This window comes from Mauremys mutica, chromosome 6 (assembly GCF_020497125.1).
Source record: "Mauremys mutica isolate MM-2020 ecotype Southern chromosome 6, ASM2049712v1, whole genome shotgun sequence".
Lineage (NCBI taxonomy): Eukaryota > Metazoa > Chordata > Testudines > Geoemydidae > Mauremys > Mauremys mutica.
Window position 1 is genome coordinate 109,823,199 of NC_059077.1, and position 22,742 is coordinate 109,845,940.

Genomic DNA, 22,742 nt, shown 5'->3' on the forward strand with positions numbered 1-22,742 from the left:
ATGTGGGGACCTGACTTGGTTTCCCTCTAAACTAAAATCCTAGTTTAGCTCTAGTAAGCTGCCACCACTCAATCTGGAAATGTGGATTGAGACACAGTCCTTTCCCAAAATCCTAGGGGATTCCAAGAGCCCCAAATCCATGGAGTTCTTACACCCAGGAGAAACAAACCATTCCCCCTGCTTCCTCCCCACTCCCTTTTCCTAGGAGAGAGATACCTGATTCAAACTGCTTGAATCAAACCCAGGAGAAACTGTCTCTTCCCCCCTCACCTTCCCCTGAATTTCCACAAAAGAAGGAATTAACCAAGTCCAAAGAAAAGAAAAGAATTTATTAAAGAATAAAAAGGAAATACAGAATCTCTATGAGCCCAAGCTGGACACTCATAGGGGATAACCTTATCAATCTCTGGAGAGAATTCCCCCTCCCCCTTTTCTCAGTAAAAGCAATATCAGCAAACAGGAATAAAGCATTTCCTTTAGCAAACACACAATTGCAAATATAAAAATCAAATCATAAGACTAATTCGCCTTTCTAATTAATACTCACTATTAATTAGTAGAAACTACTCCAGGAGAACTTGGAGACATGACTGGTCTCTTTTAGATTCAAAAGAGTACCTGAGACAAACAAAGAAAACACAGACAAAAGCTTCCCTCCACAGAGATTTGAAAAAATCTTATCTCTGATTGGTCCTTCGGTCAGGTGGTCATCAGGTACTGCATGTTAACCCTTTACAGGTAAAAGAGCCCTTAACCCTTAACTATCTTTTTTTGACCCCCCCCCCCCCCCCCGGGCAGCTCTGATGGAAGGAAACTCATTGCTGACAGATAGAAAAGAACCATGTGCTGTACTGCAGGCAAAATTCTCCTGATACACAAATAAGTTGAGTATTTTAAGGTAGAAGGAGCATCAGCCTCCTACTGGGCCAGTGTTGTGCTCCATATATATCTTATTTTGTAATCACAATGGAACATAATTGCCTGGTTTTAGTTCTAAATCACGGGAGCCCATTACAAGAATTCTGGGATTAGTCACAGTTCTTGGGACAGCAACACCACCACACAAAAAGGGAAAATGGACATTTGTTAGGAACCGGTCAACCAGCTGGATGAAAAGATACATACAAAGCCAGACTTCTGACAGAAGTCAAGCTAAATCTTTTCTAGGGTTTGAAGCTAAATCTTTTCTAGGGTTTGAAACAGTTTGTCCCAGCTCAGTTTTAATATCTCTGCATTGTCAAGCTAGGGCCAGAATCAGAAGTGAAATGGAAAAAAAAAAAAAGGCTTATTATTCTAGCTTTATTTCTAGCCCAACCAGAAGCAAAAGGTACTGGGAGACTTGCAACCCTGTATTTGTAAGATTTAGTTCCATATTCAGACTCAAGAGGTTTAGATTTTTCTGAAGTACTTAATCACTGCTGGCAATTTGTCATGAGGCTCTGACTTTAGCTGGTGGAAAGAAAGGGATAAAATGTACCTCAATGGGCTCACTTAGATTGCATACCTCCCAAAAGTTCCATGTTTCGCAGGACTGTCCCACTTTGACCCCCCAAACTCCCTGTCCTGGTTGAAGGGCAGTTTGCCCAATGAGAGGCCCCCAAACTCAGTGGCATTGTGACAAGGTACTCAGGGTCACAGAACCATTCAGATTTAGCCCACCTACCCTTCTGTTTCTGCAAAGGTGGACCGGTCAGATTTGATTGTCCAGCTTTAGCCACTTGAAATGTTGGAAGCTATGAAATCGGGATAAACAGGGAAAAAAAAGAGCTACAGTAGAACCTCAGAGTTACAAACACCAGAGTTCTGAATAGACCAGTCAACCACATGACTCATTTGAAACCGGAAGTACACAATCAGACAGCAGCAGAGATTTAAAAAAATAGCAAATACAATACAGTACTGTGTTAAATATAAATGTAAAAAATAAAGGGAAAGCAGCATTTTTCATTTGCAGAATAAAGTTTCAAAGCTGTATTCAGTCAATGTTCAGTTGTAAACTTTTGAAAGAACAACCATGTTTTGTTCAGAGTTACAAACATTTCAGAAAAAAACAATGAGGAGTACTTGTGGCACCTTAGAGACTAACACATTTATTTGGGCATAAGCTTTTGTGGGCTAAAACCCACTACATCAGATGCATAGACTAGAACATACAGTAACAAGGTATAAATCCACGGCATATGAAAAGATGGGAGTTGCCTTACCAAGTGTGGGAGGGTCAGTGCTAATGAGCCAATTCAATTAAGTTGGAAGTGGGCTATCAACAGTTGACAAGAAGGAGTGGAAATCACTTTTGTAGTGCTAATAAGGCCAATGTAAACAAGGTGGCCCATTTCAAACAGTTGACAAGAAGGTGTGAGTATTTAACAAGGAGAAATTAATTTTTGTAGAAAGAATGAGGAGTACTTGTTGCACTTTAGAGATTAACAAATTGATTTAGTTTTTGTAGTGACCCACCCACTCCCAGTCTTTATTCAGGCCTAATTTGATGGTGTCCAGTTTGCAAATTAATTCCAGTTCTGCAGTTTCTCGTTGGAGTCTGTTTTTGAAGTTTTTTTTGTTGAAGAATTGCCACTTTTAAGTCTGTTATTGAGTGTCCAGGGAGGTTGAAGTGTTCTCTGACTGGTTTTTTAATGTTATAATTCTTGACTTCTGATTTGTCTCCATTTACTCTTTTGCATAGAAAAAGAATTTCAGAGCGTTACAAACATTCCCAAGGCATTTGTAACTCTGAGGTTTCTACTGTATAGTCTTCAATTTTCCTTGTTTTCTGACAAGCTGATTTTTAAGATATTTTCTTGTCTATGGAGTTTAAAACCCTGTTTTTGGAAGTAGTTTATCTGATTTCTGGATGAAAGGGATTTATATAAATTCAGATCAACTTCTCATTTTGGAGGGGTGATTACCTAAAGAAAGCCTCTGAACTGCTAGATCCACTGACTACATGTAAGTTAAGTTCAAGAAAACTTTTCCAAGCCATGGTCAAGAGCAGTTTTTGTGACTTCAATTCTGCAAGATGAGAAATCGCAGCAATTGAGTAAATAAAGGTCAACGTAGTCCAAACCAGATTAAAACTCTGGGAGATATGAATCTTTAATGATTTCATCCTCCAGAAGTTCAGCTACAGGTCCTTTTTCAAATGCTTTTTCTCAAGATGATGATAGATGAGAGTCCAAGATCTTAGCATTTGTTATAGGCCGTAATCCTTATCTAAGATCTACACTACTGCACTGTCCAGAGGCAGCATAAAATTACACAGAATACGGATGCTGCTTCAGATCCTGAGATACTGATATATACCAGGACATGAGCCTCCTGCATCCTCTGTGATTTACTTCCCATGCATCCTTGGCAATTTGTTCTGAGGGTTGCCACTTCATGACTAAGTTATTTAGCTGAACTACTTGTACACAGTGAAAACCGTGGGTCTGAGTTTCAGAGGTGCTTTAATCAGAACTTCCAAAACTCAGACATAATGGTCATAGTGGTTCAGACCAATGGTCCATCTAGCCCAGTATCCTGTCTTCTAACAGTGGCTAATGCCATGTGCTTCAGAAGGAATGAACAAAACAGGCAATCATTCACTGCCAGCTTCCCTCCCGCCTTTTTGGGGACCCAGAGCTCAGGCTCCAGCCCGAGCTCTAATATCTATATATCGATTTGACAGCCCCGCAGCCCGAACCATGCAAGCCTGAGTCAGGTGACCTGGGCCAGCCACAGCCATGCCATGTATCTTTTATACCCTTAGAGATCAGTCCAAGTTGTAAAATTCAAATCAGGATTCCAGGTCTTTAGGGCTCAGTCCATTATGGAGATAGGATCCAGCCATGAAATACTGGTCTGCAGCAGCGTTTGGATTTCTGCCTGTAATGGTATTTACTTGCAGTTAGGTTGCTCTGCTGTGTCCATGCTTTGTTAGGAGTTCCAGAAGAGACAATGGTCTCCAGGAACAGACCAAAGATGGAAGCCACCTTTACTTTGTTTGCAGCTAGTTGCTGTTCTTCTTAATAAATGCCTGTGTTTTTTGTTGTTGTTATTTAATTAAGATTGTGGCTCCATATATTATAGAATCAGAAATGTAGGACTGGAAAGGACCTGAAGAGGTCTTCTAATTTAGTCCCCTGCACTCACATCAGGATTAAGTGTTTGTCTAACCTGCTCTTAAAAGTCTCCAATGATGGAGATTCCACAACCTCCTTAGGCAATTTATCCTGACAGGAAGATTTTCCTAATGTCCAACCTAAACCTCCCTGGCTACAATTTAAGCCCATTGCTTCTGGTCCTATCCTCAGCAGTTAAGAAGAAAAAATTTTCTCCCTCCTCCTTGTAACAACCTTTTATATACTTGAAAACTGGTATCTTGTCCCCTCTCAGTGTTCTCTTCTCCAGACTAAACAAACCAATTTTTTTTCAATCTTCCCTCATAGATCATGTTTTCTAGACCTTTAATCATTTTTGTTGCTCTTCTTTGGACTGTCTCCAATCTATCCACGTCCTTCCTGAAACATAGCATCCAGAACTGGACATGATACTCCGGTTGAGGCCTAATCAGCACGCAGCAAAGCAGAAGAATTACTTCATGTTTTGCTTACAATACTCCTGCTAATATATCCCAGAATGATGTTTGCTGCTTTTTTTTTTTTTGCAACAGCATTACACTGTTAACTCATATTTAGCTTGTGATCTGCTATGACCCCAGATCCCTTTCTGCAATATTCCTTCCTAGGCAGTCATTTCACATTTTGTGCAACTGATTGTTCCTTCCTAAGTGGAGTACTTTGCATTTGTCCTTATTGAATTTCATGCTATTTACTTCAGACCATTTCTCCAGTTTGTCCAGATCATTTTGAACTGTAATCCTATCCTCCAAAGCACTTGCAATCCTTCCCAGCTTGGTATCATCTGCAAACTTTATAAGTGTACCCTCTATGCCATGATATAAATCATTGATGCAGTCACAAAGTTTAGATCCAGGTTGGGGTTGGGTCAGTTTCTAGACAAAGGAAACGCCAACTCTAAGCTTCACTTACTACAGAAAGACACAAACAGGGTTGGTCTTGAAACTCATTAGCTTCATTTTATGTCCCTGTGTACTTCCTGCTTCTGAGTGAGACTGGAAACAGAAGTGTCATAATACTGTGAGAATGTCTCTTGTGCAATTCCCCTTATGGCCAGAAACCAGAAGCATCCGACACAAAATCTTGCAAATCCGCCTCTTCTTGTGAGAGCTCCACTCTATTTAAGCAGACTCAGCTGTCTGTGACAGAGTGGATAGGGTACAAATATGTGAGAGTTTTGTATACTTGCCTACCATTCCTCATAAGAAGCTTAATTAAATATTTTCAAGTTGCTTTGAGATCCTTGAATGAAGGGCACTAATTGCAAAATAGTATAAATTATTGCTACTTATTCAAACCAAAGAAAAACTTAAGGTTTGCCCATAATGAATGCAGCAGCAACAGTAGTGCTTACAGAATTTGGCCCTAATTCTGCACACCTTTACTTACAAAAAGTTGCACAATCTTAATTCCTTGCTCCCATTAGAAGCAATGGACTTATTTGCTAGCTAAGATACTGCCCCAACGTGAGTGAGGGCAGCAGAATCAGGACCTTAAGATGTTGGCTAATTTGATCCATTGTATAATGAATCTGATAATAAAAGATCTAGTCTCTGCACATAGTATTGGAATAGGGAAGTACTTTTGTTTTGCTTTGGTACACATTACTTTCTTCCAGGTTTCTTCCTGTACATGGACATGCCTTCCTCTTTGCATTTGGTCACCAGGAACAATGAGTATAATACAGTATAGGTCATGGTATGTATACATCAGATATTATTGCACAATTTGCCACTTAAAAACATAGATAACAAGTTAATAATATCCTTCAAGATATATCAGTGTCTCAGACCTCCTCATTTTGGAGACCACCATTAAATTGTTTATCTCCCATGCGGGTCTCAGCGTTTTGGCAGATGGTTTATGAGAGCTGAAAAAGGGTACAAAAATGGAGAAATACCCTAATATTGAGACTAAATATAGTTGCCAAGAGCCTATGACTTCTGTATATCCATTAAAAGAGAGTACTCTCTGAAGGCAATAGTTCGAGTTAAAAGAAAATAAATCTTCATTGTAATAATCATAAAAAAGCAATTGTGCACTCATGTTCAATAGGCTCTGGGTACCCAGGTGCTAACACCACCACTGTGCTAAGAGATACAGACTTATATTGATACATGCATGCTGATCTCATTTGCCTCAGCATCAAGGAAAATATGCCCTCTTACTCAACATTCAGTTTACTGATTTGCTCCATTGTTGAGAGATGAGGATGATTAATCTAAGGATAATTTCAGATGCAGTATATAAAACTAGAAAGACTGTCAGTATTCATGCATCTTATCAACTTTATCATCTCACCTCTGTTGACAGGGTACCCACCAAGAGACCCAGCACTCCAGATGAAGAAGTTGCTTCCGCCTTTAAAGAAGGGCTATTTCTACCAAGAACAAGCTGTTCAATTAGGGTGAAATTCACTCATAGTGTGGAGAAACTCCTGGTGTCCCATGTAGGGCCTAAAAATATAGATTTTCTTGGTGAAACAGCTACAAAAAGGCTTCTGTACACTCTCTTATCTGCCACAGAGAAGTGCCTACACATAGGACCCACATAAGAATGGCCATAATGGGTCAGACCAATGGTCCTTCTAGCCCAGTGTCCTGTCTTCTGACAATTGCCAGTGCCAGATGCTTCAGGGCAATTATCAAGTGATCCATCCTCTGTTATCCAGTCCCTGCTTCCAGCAATTGGAGATTTAGGGACACTCAGAGCATGGGGTCGCATCCCTGACCATCTAGGCTAATAGCCATTGATTGACCTATTCTCCATGAACTTATCTAATTCTTTTTTTAAATCCAGTTATATTTTTGGCCTTCAGAACATCCCAATAGCAATGAGTTCCAGAGGTTATCTGTACATTATTTGAAGTAGTACTTCCTGTTTGTTTTAAACTATCTGCCTCTGATTTCATTGGGTGACCCCTGGTTCTTGTGTTACATAAATTGGTAAACACTTTACTATTCACTTTCTCCACTCCATTCATGGTTTTATAGAATGCTATCATATCCCCCTTCTGTCATCATTTTTCTAAGCGAAACAGTACCAGTCTTTTAATATATCCTCAGAGGAAAGATATTCCATACCTCTAATCATTTTTGTTGCTCTTCTCTGTACCTTTTCCAATTCTAATCTCTCTCTCTTTTTTGAGAGGGTGGTCAGAACTGCACACAGTATACAAGATGCAGCTGTACCATGGATTTGTATAGTGGGATTATGATATTTTCTGTTTTATCATCCATCCGTTTCCTAATAGACTGGTGCAGAAGGCCACAATGAGAGTAAGCTGGGGAGGGACTGCAGATCCATGTGTATTCCACACCTTGCAACTGGCAAAGGGGGTAATGAAGCTATTTCAACACGAGGGGAGTAGCCCTACACCCTGACCCTGGTTTTGGGGGAGGAATGGGGAGTGGGGAGTAGAAAGATAGGAGCGATTTCACCTCTCTAATGATACCACATTCCATCCAGCCTATCAGGCCTTCTACAGCTGGAATGAATTTCACCCGAAGTAGAGCAAATACGAAGCAGCTGTTCCAACATACACATCAACTCAGAGTAGACAGAAGTAATGTTATATTGAGTCCTTATTCTAAACTTGATTCTGCACCCATTAAAGTCAATGGGTAAATTTTTTCTACTTATTTTAGTGAGCAGAACTGAAACTGTCATGATATAAGTATTCAGAAATCTACTTAAACGCAAGGTGATCACTAAACAAAATCATAGCTAAAAACAAACTGACAAGCTTCCACACAGCTTAGATTTCAGCTTGAGCTCCTTTGTTTATGAGGGACCATGCCCTGGTGTAGAGACTTTCAGACATAGTGACAAAGTAGCTGAATAATACATTGCATGTAAATATCATTATAGGGACCTTAACTGGATCTATCTGTACAGGACGAGAATGATCTTAAGTCAGCAATATGAAGACCACATAAAATCAATTTAGCATGATTTTATTAGTGTTTTGTTAGTTTGGTTTTGAATGGGTTATAAACCAGTCAAACTAAAACTAATAATTTTGAGAACTATAATGTTTGTCATTATAGAAGCAGTCAGTGGATTCTTCCATGGGTATTTCATAGCATCGCAAAGCAAATATGGTGTGTGCTCTGAAGAATGGAAACTTGGACCTTTGTGCTGTGTTTGGGACATTAGATTCCGCTATCATCTGCAGCTCAGTGATGAAGTCCTCTCCTCCCTTTTTTATGCCCTACAGAACAGGGCCATTTCAGACACAGTCCCCAAGTCAGTTAAACCTATTCCTGGCATTGTCCAGTTGTCCAGCGGCTAACTAGGGTCCAATATGCCATAACAGAATAACTACAAACATGATAGTTGATATATTCCCACTGTTTCCCCTGAGGTCACACAAAAAATAGCCATTCCGACAACATTCGTATGATAAGAATCAAATAAACTGATAATGTTACTAATGGCACTAACACCAGAAAAGTGATAACAGATAGCAAACGATCTTCAAATAATTTGAAGAGCAACAGCTGGCAGTCATAAATAACACGCTAACTGTATATGGTCAATTTGTTTTGCTATCTGTGTTGGCTGAAATATAAAAAGTAGCACACGCTTCATTTTGGAGGTAAACAGCATATAATGAATTGGATCACTTGTTGAAAGCAATGCTTGTGCCAATGCTAGGCATAGGTAGATTCACAGAGTGTGCAGATGCTCTGTTATCCCACTCCTAACACCTGAGGGAGTTAACTGAGAGAGCAAGGATGGGGCCTGAAGGCCCAGGCAGAATTATGAGGAAAGCCAAGGAATGTTAACAAAAACAAAAAAACTTCCTTCAGCTAGTTGGAGGAGACAAAAAGGTAACTCTAAGTAGCTAAAAGGGCTAGATTTAGCCTGCCTTGGGCTTTTCTTCCTTCTCTCTCTGTCAATACAGTTGTTGCTTGTTGTTGTTTCAAGCAGTGAATGCTCAACCCTGATATTCAAGCTTTCTGAGGAGAAATGTTTAGGCGAAGGAATATTTTTGTTGCCATTAGAGGAGTGGACCCATTCCACCAGGTTACACAAGTGAGCTATTAGTCATGAAAGAGAAATAATGCTGTAATTGGTAGAAAACAAACACCTCTGAAACGATGTGTCTCAGAAAACTGAAATTGTGCCAGAACAACAGGATCAGATTTATAAACTCATTATAATTCTCAGGAATGACAATTATACAACACACCTTCACTCTTGCCTGCAATGTGTACAAGAAATCAATCAACATGTAAATAGCTGAGAGGTTACTGGAGGAGGGGCAATGGGGAAAGATTTACATGTGAGAGATGTGTAATTGCATCAATACATACATGTATGATAACGTGCATTTGATTTTTCTCCTTGTCCTTCATATGTTCTTCCTTTTAATGTTTACCCCTTTATGAATAGCCTCTATCACAAGAGGCACTAATCTTGCTTGGGGTTTCTAGGTGCTACTATAACAAAGCCTTTTGCTATCACCAAAATAACATGTACGTATGTGTGTGTGTGTGTGTGCGCGCACACGTACACACTCACACTCTAAAGGGCTTTTCCAACTTGCCTACAACTTTCTCAAACTTTTGCCTCCTGGGCTCCCAGTGGGATCCAATCATCATGACATTTAATCTTCTTCCAATATAGACGATAGACATAAAACCAGAGATCAGATTAATTTGTTCTCAAATAGCTGCCTAAGGGAAAATAAAAACCACGAAAGATACAAAGATATGTTAATTAATTCAATTAATATATTTCCTTTTGTTTGTGTTCCTGTGCAATCCAATGCATTGGCCTAATGTATCCATGCAAAGTGACAGAGTATGTGTACACATAGACTAATGGGTTAACTCTAGCCGGCTGTAACTGTGCCCTCTACACCCATAATTAAACTGGCTGTAAGAAACCACTCTAATAGAAAATAATAGATTGCTTGTTTATTTATGTTTTTTTAGTAACAGTAGAATAGACGACAATGTATTTGGCGTTGCTTTGGAATTGGTCTTAAGAAAGGACGAAGACTAAGGGTTTGTCTAGGTGGAGAGTTACTGCATGGCCAGCTAGAGTGTGGGTCAAAGTGCACTAGGGAAATTTTAGGGCACAGGGTCCACACAGCCAGTTAGTAGATGTACACACCAGCTTGCGGTGCGCTAATTCTGTCTAGACAGGCCCTAAGAAAAGCAATTTCCTGTATGTTTTACTTGCTCCAATACATACATTATATAGTACTGCCAATGCATATCACAACTTTTAGTGCAAAGTGACAAGAAAGAGAAAATTACCTGCCTCCTTTGTCTTTTTACAGTACGTTTTCTTTGGCCGTAGACTTGACCCATCTACCTATGGCTATGCCTATACTCCCCTACAGTTTGGACTACCAGATGCTCTAAATTCCCTGTGTGGACGCTGTGGACACAAACTAAAAGGTGGTTCCTAGTTCAAATTAAGGTTGTCTGTTTGAAGAAGACTATATTAATGCAACCTAAGAACCTTTTAGTTTGCACCCAGTGTCCACATGGGGGAGTGTGCACTGCTATTCACACTCCCATAGTCCAAATTGTGAGGCAGTGTGTACAAGCCCTATAAAAGCTCTTTGCTCTGTATAGCTCTAGGTTTGAGTGCAGATAAGCCATATACTCTTTCAGTCTCAAAATTAAATCCATCAGGCAAGTCCAGTAGTTCAATCAATGCTTTTTGACTGAAGTCTCTTGGGTCCCTTTTTCCCTTTTCTTGGAAGCTATTATGCTTGTACAATATTATTTCTTCTTGATCTGTTCTCCAGGTCAACTATTTCTTCTTTTCAGTTCATACAACTGTTTAAGATTTTTACTTGGTGCTTCTGTACAGTCCCTGCCTCCCAATCTTGCAGAGCAGAAATTCTATTTTCAGGTTTCTATTACCCTCTGTATGACTACTATTCCAAAGGTGGATTTTGTTTCTAGGTTTTACATTTTGCTATATAGTGAGATAATCAGCACTCACTTCTCTGTCATTCATTCACACACTTCTGTCATTTGTTAGATGCCTTTTCAATTTAAAAACACAACTTGAAAAGCTTTTAATGACCTAAAACCTATGTAGCTACAAATGGAAACACAAACCAGGTTTTACAAAAGGTGCAAGTCTGTTGAGTGTAGCCAAGACTAGTTTTGAGTGAACTACATTGGATTTACAGTATTTTACACTGAAGTCATGCTCCATTTCTATGCAAAACCCCATGAAAAATGATGGTTTCCCCTGAGATTTTGGGTAAATTCTAATCCAAAACACAGACAACGTCAAGAAATGTGAATGCAAACTCACATGGATCAAGACTGAAGAGCGTGTTTGCATGAACCCCTGTGCAGTGAAACTGTTAAGTTTCAAACAGCTACAGTTGTGTTGTTGTGTGTTCCTATTATGGTAGAGGAGAAAAAGTGGTTTTAAGATGGAGAAGAGTGATTAATCCTATGGGCCAAGGTTCCCATGTTGAAAAAAGTCTTATGGGGGGGCAGATCCTCAGCTGGTATAGGCTATCAATGGAACTATGAAAATTTACATGAGCTAAGGATCTTCCCCATAGAATTTAAATAAAGAAAAATATTCCTGCTATTGAATTCCATAGGATGGTTTAAACACACTATAAGGGTATTATTGCCTATTTAATGCTATGGGTTAGGAGAAATTCCTGTAGAACTTATATAATAGTATTATATAATTTCTGTAGAACCTAGTAGTATTATTTAATAGGGATAAAATCAATTTGTATAACAGTCGTTAAGAAACTTAATCATGACTGAGGACCCTATTATGCTACAGAAAGATAACCAAGACAGACCCAGAGCTTATAATATAGGTGTCAGAAAGGGCCCAGGAAGACAAGTGGGCTTATGGTTATCGAATAGGCCTTTGAAATTGTTTTACTTTTAATTTAAACCAACTCTGTGCTGTGTTTGATTTAACATGAATGTTAACTCCAGTTATTGTGGCAAGCTGCTGAGTACTGTACATTTAAAGGAACAAACAAACTTTAAGGTCTCTCTGAATGATCCAGGGGAGGGCTGGACATTGCAGAGTGCACAGTTTTGAGAAAAATCGGGACTGGGAGTGTGTGAGAGTTAAGGTAACTCGGTGAAAGACTAGAGTGGGGAAGTTGTGTAGTAGGCAGGCTGTGAACTGGTGCGCTATGCAGCCCTGACATTCAAGATACGGCATGCTTGTATGCTGGTTAAAAGTGTCCAGACAAGAGAACCACAAAGTAGGGCGTCTTGAGGCACTCAGGGTTACAAGACAGGCAGTGACACAACTGTTGACAGGTCTGGATTCCGTGCAAGAACATAACATGCTCATTTCAAAGATCACCACATGAATCCTAAAGTTCAAACAAACAAACTTATGATCCCCTGCACTTTTATTACTGAAAATTTACACTGGACATAAAGAATCATGAAACTGAAGTAACATTCATTTATACTGAAGGAATGAGTTTTAAAAATATTTCTGAACAAATGATTTGTTTCTCCCCTCATTCTGGGGCTTTGCCACACATTTAGGCCTGGGCAGGTCAAGAAATATGCCTGGCCATGGCAAATTTACTCATTCAAGAAAAATTGGTGGGGATCTTGCTTCCCTGAACATAATGGGAGTTGTGCCACTGAGTTCTGGGAATAGAATAAGGCTCACGTTGTGGCATGACAATAGTGGGCACAGGAGTTAAATGTAAGAGCAGGACACAACAGCTTTTTCTAAATCACGTAGAAAACATAATCCTACCATGTTATCAGTCGCTTTCCAGAGGTCAGCATAAGAAAGAGTTCCAAAGCTTTCAAGACACAGACGTCAGCTCTCTCTTTAGCAACTTTTAATTCCATTGGTACTAAGAAATGCGCCCATACAAACAGGCAAGTGTCAGCACAACTCATTGCCACGCAGGGAATGAGAACAATACAAAAAATGAGCATGCAAAGGGTTTGGATGTCTGTAAGATTTGGACTAGATTTATTCCAGTTTTGGCTCCATTATGATTTCCCCTGGGTAAAAAAACCCCCACAAGTCATTTAAATCTGAGCTTTGTTCAGGCCTCAGCATAAGGTAGAAATTTTCATTTTCACTGATGTGAAGTATGAATGGTGGATATGGGTCATTGATTAATGCAGAATTCTTATTTTATTCTTCACAAAACATTTAGTGCAGATGGCGCTGTCATTCATGCTACTACTGTGTAGCTTAAGGTTGTTGGCGCTTCTTCTGTAAGTAATGTTTGTCAAGTGGTAACACTTAGTTGAAAAAGATTTGCTACCCTGTCAGCTTGATACTGGGGGCCATTTTCTGCTGTGTTATGCTGATGGAAACCCAGCAGAATGCTGATGGCTTCAATGAGCTGCCCAGACATCTGGTTTCAATGGGGTTCCTCTTTTTATACTGGTTTAACAGCGAATTTGGCTCTTAAATACAAGGAGAACTATGTGTTTTTGATTTTAAAGTGATAAAACAAATTAGTAAAAAACATGACGTGTAACTGAATGCTTGTTTTGTTTTGGAAAAAAAATAAAAAGCATTCAGTTACACATGTAAAAAAATACATGTAAGCATCTGACTTCTTTATAAGGCTCTAATTTTCAAAAAGATTGTCCATTAGTTCCCACCATCCCTTTTTTAACATCATGTAACTCAGATGAATGTTAGATTGCAGATATGGAAATGATTAATATTTACGGGCTATGACACTTGGGATACTGGAGTCAAAACTGAGGGTTTTGTTCAACGGCCCAATAGCATAAGATTATCTGGTTCATCATATCAATATCCATTGTCAGCTATTTAATAATAATGAGTCTACATATGTAATTCCCAGGCTGCTTCTGAAACTCTTTGGAAAAGATAGCATTCCTTTGCTTGTATAATCAATGATCTATTCCTGGTGCACACCTTGGTTTATTTTTCAACTTTAAATTATGAACTCCCCCCATTATTTACAAGGTTATTTTGCAATTAGCTCAGCCACATACACACTCCATGGATGCACTCAGGACATACAGACAACCAGAATAGATGCCATAATATTCTTTTTTAATTTACAGACAAGGTTCACTCTGTCCTCTAGCTAAGTCATTCTTACTATCCTGTCTGTGTAATCTAAGCGATTCCATCACCATATCATCTAGGCATGGCATCTGCTTTCTCAAATCCACAGCAGTGCAAATTAAGTACAGAGGCTTAGGCCATGAAGACATTCCTGAGTCACATTCTCTGCTGCTGTAAGTGGACAAAGCTCCACTGAATTCAATTGAACTGTGCCCATTTACACCAGCAGAAGTAAGGGACACGATCTTTTGTCACCGTTGATGGAACAGAGGAGGGCAAGTACAAGAGTTTCAATAAAAGAGTAAAATTCTTATAAAATTGGTCCCATTTATATTTGCTCCCGCTTCTGTGCTTGCTTCCCACAAAACTGACACACACATTCAGTATTGGAGTTTATTCTCTGTAGAGGGAGTTTAAAATTCACTCCAAACATTCATATTAGATACCTGATTTTCAGAGTTATGTTTGCCTGGAAACAAGCATACAATGTGACTTAGGTAAGGAACCATGCAGCTCAAATACTAAATATTTGCAAGTTCAACAGTCTACTATCAGAAGGGCTGTAAAACAGAGATGTCCCTCCACTGGGACACATTTTAAATTAAAAAAAAAAACTGAGATAGAATTTGGGTTTTGTTTTTGAAAACCAAAATTCAAATTCGTCCACCCACCCCTTTTTCCTGCTTTTTGACAGTGAGTGCAATACAAAATAGGTCTAGGTTTATTATATCTATTTATCACACACACAGCTTTTTCCTTCCCGTCCTCTTTTTCTGGTCTAAAATTTCAAAACTTCTCAAATTTATGGGAAGTTACAGAGTGGAAAAAGAAAAAAAAAGAAGAAGATATTCAACCTATTTCACCCTCTGGCAACAAGGAAAAAGGCGGAGGGAATGGAAGTTCAAAATGTCTTTTAAAAAAATCCAAAATGACAATTCTGATTCAAAACAAAACAAATTCAGTTTCTGAAATTTCCCATTAAAATCCAGAAATGTCATCTGACAAACCACATTTTTCAGCAGGCAAATGTTTCAACTGAAATGTCAAATGGCTCCACGACAAACCAAAAGTCAATCATAGAGATGATACAATGAATAATTTCAAATAAGGAATAAATCTGCTCATGGACAATCTATGAACAAAAAAAATAGTTTCCAATTAATACTATATTCAGAGAATTGTTCCTCTTTCCCCTTCTTGTTATAAAGGAAGTTTTATTAAGCAATATGCAGTCAGTCATCATTATGAGTTAAATTCATTTGCATCAGAAACCTGATATTTGCCATTCTGGGGGACCTCCTGAAATTCTCTATGATTTAGGCTGTAATAATATCAGAGATCATCTCTCCATTCCCCCCTACCCTGCAGAAAGAAGAGCTATTCAAAACTCTCTCTAATCAAACAGAATACAGATGGACTATTGTTACCATTCTGTTGGAAAGTTCCTCTCCTTTTCTCCATGGAACACCCAAAGCAGCGATGTAAAGCAGCACTTGTTCTAAAACTAGTGGGAGGATGAAGGTACAGAGTACCCATCTCTAGACAGAACAAATGGTATCTAATTCATATACCATCTTTCATGCCAAAGGATGTCACAGCACTTCACGAACTAAGAAATCTTATCAGCAAGATTCCAAGACCCTTAGTAGCCCCTTTGCTCCAGAAGTCTCATTGAAATCTGTAAAAATACTTGTGGAGTAAGATACTATTCAGCATGAGTAAGACTTTTGTATACAAAAGAATTACTTCAAACTACTGCAATGATCTCTCTGCAGTGAGACAGCAGCTGTCTAACAGCCCAGAACGCTAAAGAATCATCTAGAGCAGGAAGTGAGGAATATTCCTAGCTTCAGAAATATCAAGGCCAGGAGAGACCATCAGACTTTATAGTCTGACCTTCTGTCCAACATAGGCCATAGAATTTCATCCAGTTACTCCTGTACTGAGGCCAATAACTTGTACTTGACTAAAGCATCTCTACATATTGATTCTAACTGAAACAGTAGCAGGTGGAACTGAACTAGCAAAGCCAGAATTTGGACAAATTGTAATTCTCATGTCCTTACTAAGAGTCCCATGGTGGAAATAAGGAATTTAAGGGAAAATATTCAAGTACATAACACAAAAATGGCCACTAAGAGGTAGTAAAAAAACAAAACAAAACAAAAAAAACTCAGAATTAAGATGACAAAAAGAGAGGACAAAATTGAATGTATCGTCATGGGAAATGTTTTCTAACCAGCTCTAGAAAGTATGTCTGAACTATGAGGTATCAGGATACAAAGGAGAAGTGTCAGTTGGACCCTCTGAGGTAGTTTAATTGTAAAAATACAAGGTAAGTAGGGGAAAAAGAAAATTAGGAAAACTTTATCCTAATACTTACAAGATTTAGCAGAAAGACACTAGCTGACAAAATCACAGTGTGCAGCTAAGCAAAGAGTCAAAAAGCAGGTAACTCAGTGGAGTACATAGAACCCCACCCAAGGCTCACAAATACTTCTTGTGATACAGCATGGCCAGAGGGCAGCAGGAGAGGGTTAGAAGGGAGCCTTATTCCCTGTAAGGGGAAGACAGTTTGCTATAGATTAACTAGAGCATCTGACGCCAATTAGCGCACCTGCAGCCAGTCACATGATAAAAACCCATGCTTCAATCAGACAGTGTGGGAGTTGGAGCAGAAAGGAGTGGTGTTGGAGTAGAGAATAGTTTGAAGGGAAGCAGAGGACAGTTTGGAGAAGTGCTGTGGTGGGCTAAGAAGTCCTAGACCCTAGGTAAGGGGCATCTGGCTTGTGCAGAGGGAGGACAGGAAGCCCCCCACAAGCTGAAGGGCAGGAGACGGAAATAGCCCAGGGGAAGGAACCATCAGTTCAAGTGGTTCACCACTATCCTCAGGGCCCCTGGGCTGGGACCTGGAGTAGAGGGTGGGCCCAGGTCCCTCCCTCTCCACTCTCCTCCTCTGGGGCAATTAATATGCCAATTTAGGGGCAAGAAATGGTGCTCTGAACCCCTCCCCCAAAGAAGAGAAAGCGTGAGACCCATCATAATAGTGCTGGCAATTTGCCACATTGTATTAGCTACATAATGCAAAAGGAAACAAATAATTAAAACTGCAATTTGTGCCTGATTCCAATAATCTGCTCATGCTGAGCAGTATCTACCTCGATGCAGAGTCCTTTTCATTTTGACAGGACTGCCTGTGGAGTAAGCTTTGTTGAATGGTCAAGAGACCGGAATCCCACCCTGTAAATGTGTCTAGTAGATAGGTCATTATTCCTGCAGGAAAGGAATCTAAAAAACAATGAGACAATGAAAAAAAAGAAAAAGAGAAAAAAACCAGACATTCATATTATGGCGCTGATCATCATCTAGCATAAGCAGACAGAGCTCAATGGAAAATCTAGCTGTACATGCACACTGCCCACACACATCCAAGCTAGATGGGTTTTCCTGGTAATCATCTAACCAGATTTAAACAAATACAAGTGATGGTGAACCACAAAACAACAAGCTCACCATAATATATCATGCAGTCTTACTTCTCAGGTGAAGCCATTTTCTCTTGAGGAGGCAGCCTCCCAGTCAAATACCAGTGGTGGGAGGGGGGCAGATATTTGAAAGTTATTTGCTGCTAAAGGCAACATTAGTTATATAATGAGTTCTATGAATATTATTTGGCCTGCTCTAATTGTAACACAGTAGTCAAATATACTTGAACAGGCAATATAAGTGTCAAATACTGGTAGAGACTTTAGTATAGCTGTGTAAAGTGCTACCTTTTTCACTTCAGAGATGTTGTGCTGGTCACAATTTGCAAGTTCTGTTCACACAGAATTTCACCATTTCTGCCTATGCACATGGTTTTTCCATGGCTACCACTGAAGATTATTTTATCTCAGGATAAGACCACCATTTTGGCAACTTTTTCCTTCCAAACCCAACATGGAAGGTGTTTGTTTGGCTGTACAAACTATTTTTTGTAGTAAATGCGGAATCAAAACACATCCACCCACCCCAATCAAATGGGAAGTGTCACCTGGCCACAAAACCTGCAAGTGAGGATAGTCATTTTACCCGGGTCTAGCCCTAAATCTATTTTGGTGATCTCAGCCAGACCTGTTTTACATCACTCTATTTCCAATTAAATCAGATGTAAAGGTGGTCAGGAAATGGGTGGACTTTTAGTGGAAAATTTAAATTTTTCCAAAGAAAAACAAAAAGGAAAACATTTTATTGGGGCCTTTTATTTAACATTAACATTCATGTTGTTTTAGCCATTTCTTCAACCACCTGCTGACTATGCTGTCAATGGCACATTTACCTCCTCAGCTTAACTAGCACCAAACCTCGAGAAGGAGGACAACAGTCCCCTCCCTGGGTTGGCAGCCTGACACCTTAATAGTATGGTAGGACCTACTGGAGAATACACTCCGTAATCATCATTGTCAGACAAGCCAGAGTCACCGTTGCACCACTTTGAGGACTGGGGATTTCAATCCACAACTGAGTCCCCAGTGAAGCGATCAGACAGCAAAGTGGAGTGCAAGACATCGTTGCTGAAAGCACGTATAATAAAATGTGATGGGCCGGGCATATAGCTAAGCTCACTGACAATCGATGGTCTGCAGCTGTCGCCGAGTGGTAACCCCAGGAACCGAAACGACCACTCGGCCAACCTCCAAAGAGATAGGAAGATTTTACTGTGAAAAGACACGGCCACATATGGAGAAGGAAGGCCAGGATAAGAGCAGAATGGAACACATGTTGTGATTGGTGCAATCTATATGAGGGCTGAAGGACCAATTGATCAAAGTAATCAGTGATTTAACCTTGTGCCACGTTGAATGGCTAGAGAGGGGAGAAAGTATTCAAGATAGTAAAAAAAAAGTTTTAAACAAAATTACAGTGATCAAGTTGAAATTTTCCTCAGAGACACTTTTTGCAAGAATTTCATTTAGTCAAAAACCAAGTTTTCCAGCAAAAGACTGTTTTGACAGAAGATCTTCAAATCAATGTTATTCAGATACTCAGCTAGTATAAATGGGCAAATTTCATTTACCCCAACTGAACATCTGGTCTAATTACAATGTTGTAAATCAGCAGTAGCTCAACTAAAGTATCAGAGTAGACTCAGATCCCACAGGACCAAAAATCTGTCTGCTCCCCTTCATTCAATTAAGGCTGTACCAGTGTAAGTAAGAAGAGAAATAGGTCCCAAAACTTCCCAGCTCTTCAGTGAAAATATGTATGATATTCTCCCTTATTATGTCTTATTTTAAATGACTAGGAGTTGGGTTTTTTAAATAAAAAGTTGTAAATGCTTTTGAGAACCTGGCCATGACATGTCTTTCCAATTGATTACTTGAGAAAGTGCATGAGGCAGCAGGGAAATGGGAACATCTGAACTCAGATCTTTACTCTTTTAGGTTTATTGGTCTCAGTAATGATGTTTTTATTGAACTGCTATCAAAGATGAGTTTCCAAGAAAAGAACATAAAAATTGCTACTTTTATGGGAAATAACATTGCCCAGCCTAAAGACATATACTGAAGGAGAGGGCAACCTTCACTACACATTTCTAAAAACTTAAGTGTCTTCTGCACTAGACATTTCTGGAGAATTAGTGTGAACAAGCAGAAATTTAAAAAAATGTATCAACAAATCTGGGTCAGAACCCATAGGCAGACAGAAACCCTATTTATAAATCACTGTTAGCTCAATGATCATTTAAATATAGTATGTTGTAATAGCTGTGTCAGCTCATGGTTATACCAGTCAACCCTGTGTATGCCAAAACGCTCTGATTTTCAGTTAAGCTTATACTAGGGGTTTCTGTTTGCTTTCAACATTTAGACATTCCATTAAAAAGCAGCATATATTCTTTGCTTTAGGGGCTTACTGTATTCTAAAGTTAGTTAACAGATACACTATTCCGGAAACCTTCCTTCAGCTGGTTTAGAGATCCAGGTCACTCAGATCTCAGACTGAAACTTTTTTTGTTCAGTTAGAGTGGTTAGCTTTCTTTGTCTCCCTACCCTCTCCCACTCTCATTTTCAGAGACATCCACGGGACCCATTAGGTTAGTGTGGCTAACCAAGGCTCCCAAGCCAGGTCTAGATCAGTCATATTACTCGAACTCAAGCTGTAGCAGTTCACACTTTCAGCTCTGGAGGTCCGCTGTGTTGGCCAAGATAGCAGCCATCACATCTGCACTTCCTGGTTCTGGTTGAGACTATCACTGGAAATGCCAGGGTATCACGTTAAAGGTGGGTCTAGTGACGACATTGTGTTTTAAAATACCTTTCCCATGCGATGTGAGATCATTAAGATCTCCTGGACCTTCTAAGGTTAACTGAATAGAAGTGGGGGGGGGGGGAGAGGAGGAGGAGAATGAAAACTAGACCTGGCTGGAAAAATTTCTGTGAAGTACAGCAGAGCCCCATTTATTCCATCTAATTGGGACCAAGGCCAGCTCAGATAATCCGGCAAAAGAGTTTTCTGTTATTTTAAGATTCAGAGTTGCTTTTAAACTAGCTGACCTCTCCCAGAAAAACATTAACACATAGCCTCCTTCTTTATTTACCATGCACAAGAAGCATTACTTCTAGTAAAGAGTACCAGTTTTTAAAAATAAAGTGATCCTTTTAAGTTGCAAGAGCAGCAATCCTGTACTATTTTTGAGTTGCTTGAGTTTATCAATTTCTGCATTTTTAAAAATTGGTACTGTACTCTTTACTAGAAGGAACAGTTCGCATACACCGTAAATAAAGAAGGGGGCTATGTTTTAATGCATTGTAATGATCCTATGCATGCACTGGTGGTTTAGTTAATACGAAGAGCCAGATAATCAGCATTCTATTGTATTTTTTCATTGGAATTTGCCAATTTGTTAAAATCAAAATATTCCAGAGACATTTCCATTTAAAAATGAAGCATCAGCAAAACCCCATAGAACCTGACCTAGTTTCTGCCAACTCACTTGCCCAGCTCTCCAGCAGCCTGAGCTCCTGGATCCTTAGGAACCTAGATTTCACAGTTCAAAGGCAGCCCACTAGGTAGACTCCCTCACAGTCAAGAATCCAGAGTTTCCAGGGTCTATGGCTCTGGGGCAGCCTGGGTGGTGAACATCTCTTGAGTCAGATGTCCACTGCTTTTTGTGGAGAATTTTGAAGTTTTGATCCAAATAGAAATGAAATCAAGTTTCAAAAATATCAAAATCCTCACTGAAGTGGATTCATCTTTCTCTGCCCAGCACTAAACAACTACACAGGACCCGTAGATTTTTCTCAGAACGCACTTTTCTTCCAGTTAGCTATGACTTCACTGAGAGTGTTTTCAATATTCCATTCTCATATTAGTCACAGAGGAGAGAGCTTAAGCAGCCTACACTCTATGGATTGCTGAGTTATTCACACTATATGGCAGAGGTGTAGTATTCAGATCTCAGCAATTCCTTCATCCACTTGATCTGCTGCTGACAAATAGCACATGGGCAACTACCGACACAGATTCAGCCCTACCTAACATAAGAAAGGCCGTACCGGGTCAGACCAAAGGTCCATCTAGCCCAGTATCTGTCTACCGACAGTGGCCAATGCCAGGTGCCCCTGAGGGAGTGAACCTAACAGGCAATGATCAAGTGATCTCTCTCCTGCCATCCATCTCCATCCTCTGACGAACAGAGGCTAGGGACACCATTCTTACCCATCCTGGCTAATAGCCATTTATTGACTTACCCACCATGAATTTATCCAGTCCCCTTTTAAACATTGTTGTAGTCCTAGCCTTCACAACCTCCTCAGGTAAGGAGTTCCACAAGTTGACTGTGCGCTGCGTGAAGAAGAACTTCCTTTTATTTGTTTTAAACCTGCTGCCTATTAATTTCATTTGGTGACCCCTAGTTCTTGTATTATGGGAATAAGTAAATAACTTTTCCTTATCCACTTTCTCAACATCACTCATGATTTTATATACCTCTATCATGTCCCCCCTTAGTCTTCTCTTTTCCAAACTGAAGAGTCCTAGTCTCTTTAATCTTTCCTCATATGGGACCCTCTCTAAACCCCTAATCATTTTAGTTGCTCTTTTCTGAACCTTTTCTAGTGCTAGAATATCTTTTCTGAGGTGAGGAGACCACATCTGTACACAGTATTCGAGATGTGGGCGTACCATGGATTTATATAAGGGCAATAATATATTCTCAGTCTTATTCTCTATCCCCTTTTTAATGATTCCTAACATCCTGTTTGCTTTTTTGACCGCTTCTGCACACTGCGTGGACATCTTCAGAGAACTATCCACGATAACTCCAAGATCTTTTTCCTGACTCGTTGTAGCTAAATTAGCCCCCATCATGTTGTATGTATAGTTGGGGTTATTTTTTCCAATGTGCATTACTTTACATTTATCCACATTAAATTTCATTTGCCATTTTGTTGCCCAATCACTTAGTTTTGTGAGATCTTTTTGAAGTTCTTCACAATCTGCTTTGGTCTTAACTATCTTGAGTAGTTTAGTATCATCTGCAAACTTTGCCACCTCACTGTTTACCCCTTTCTCCAGATCATTTATGAA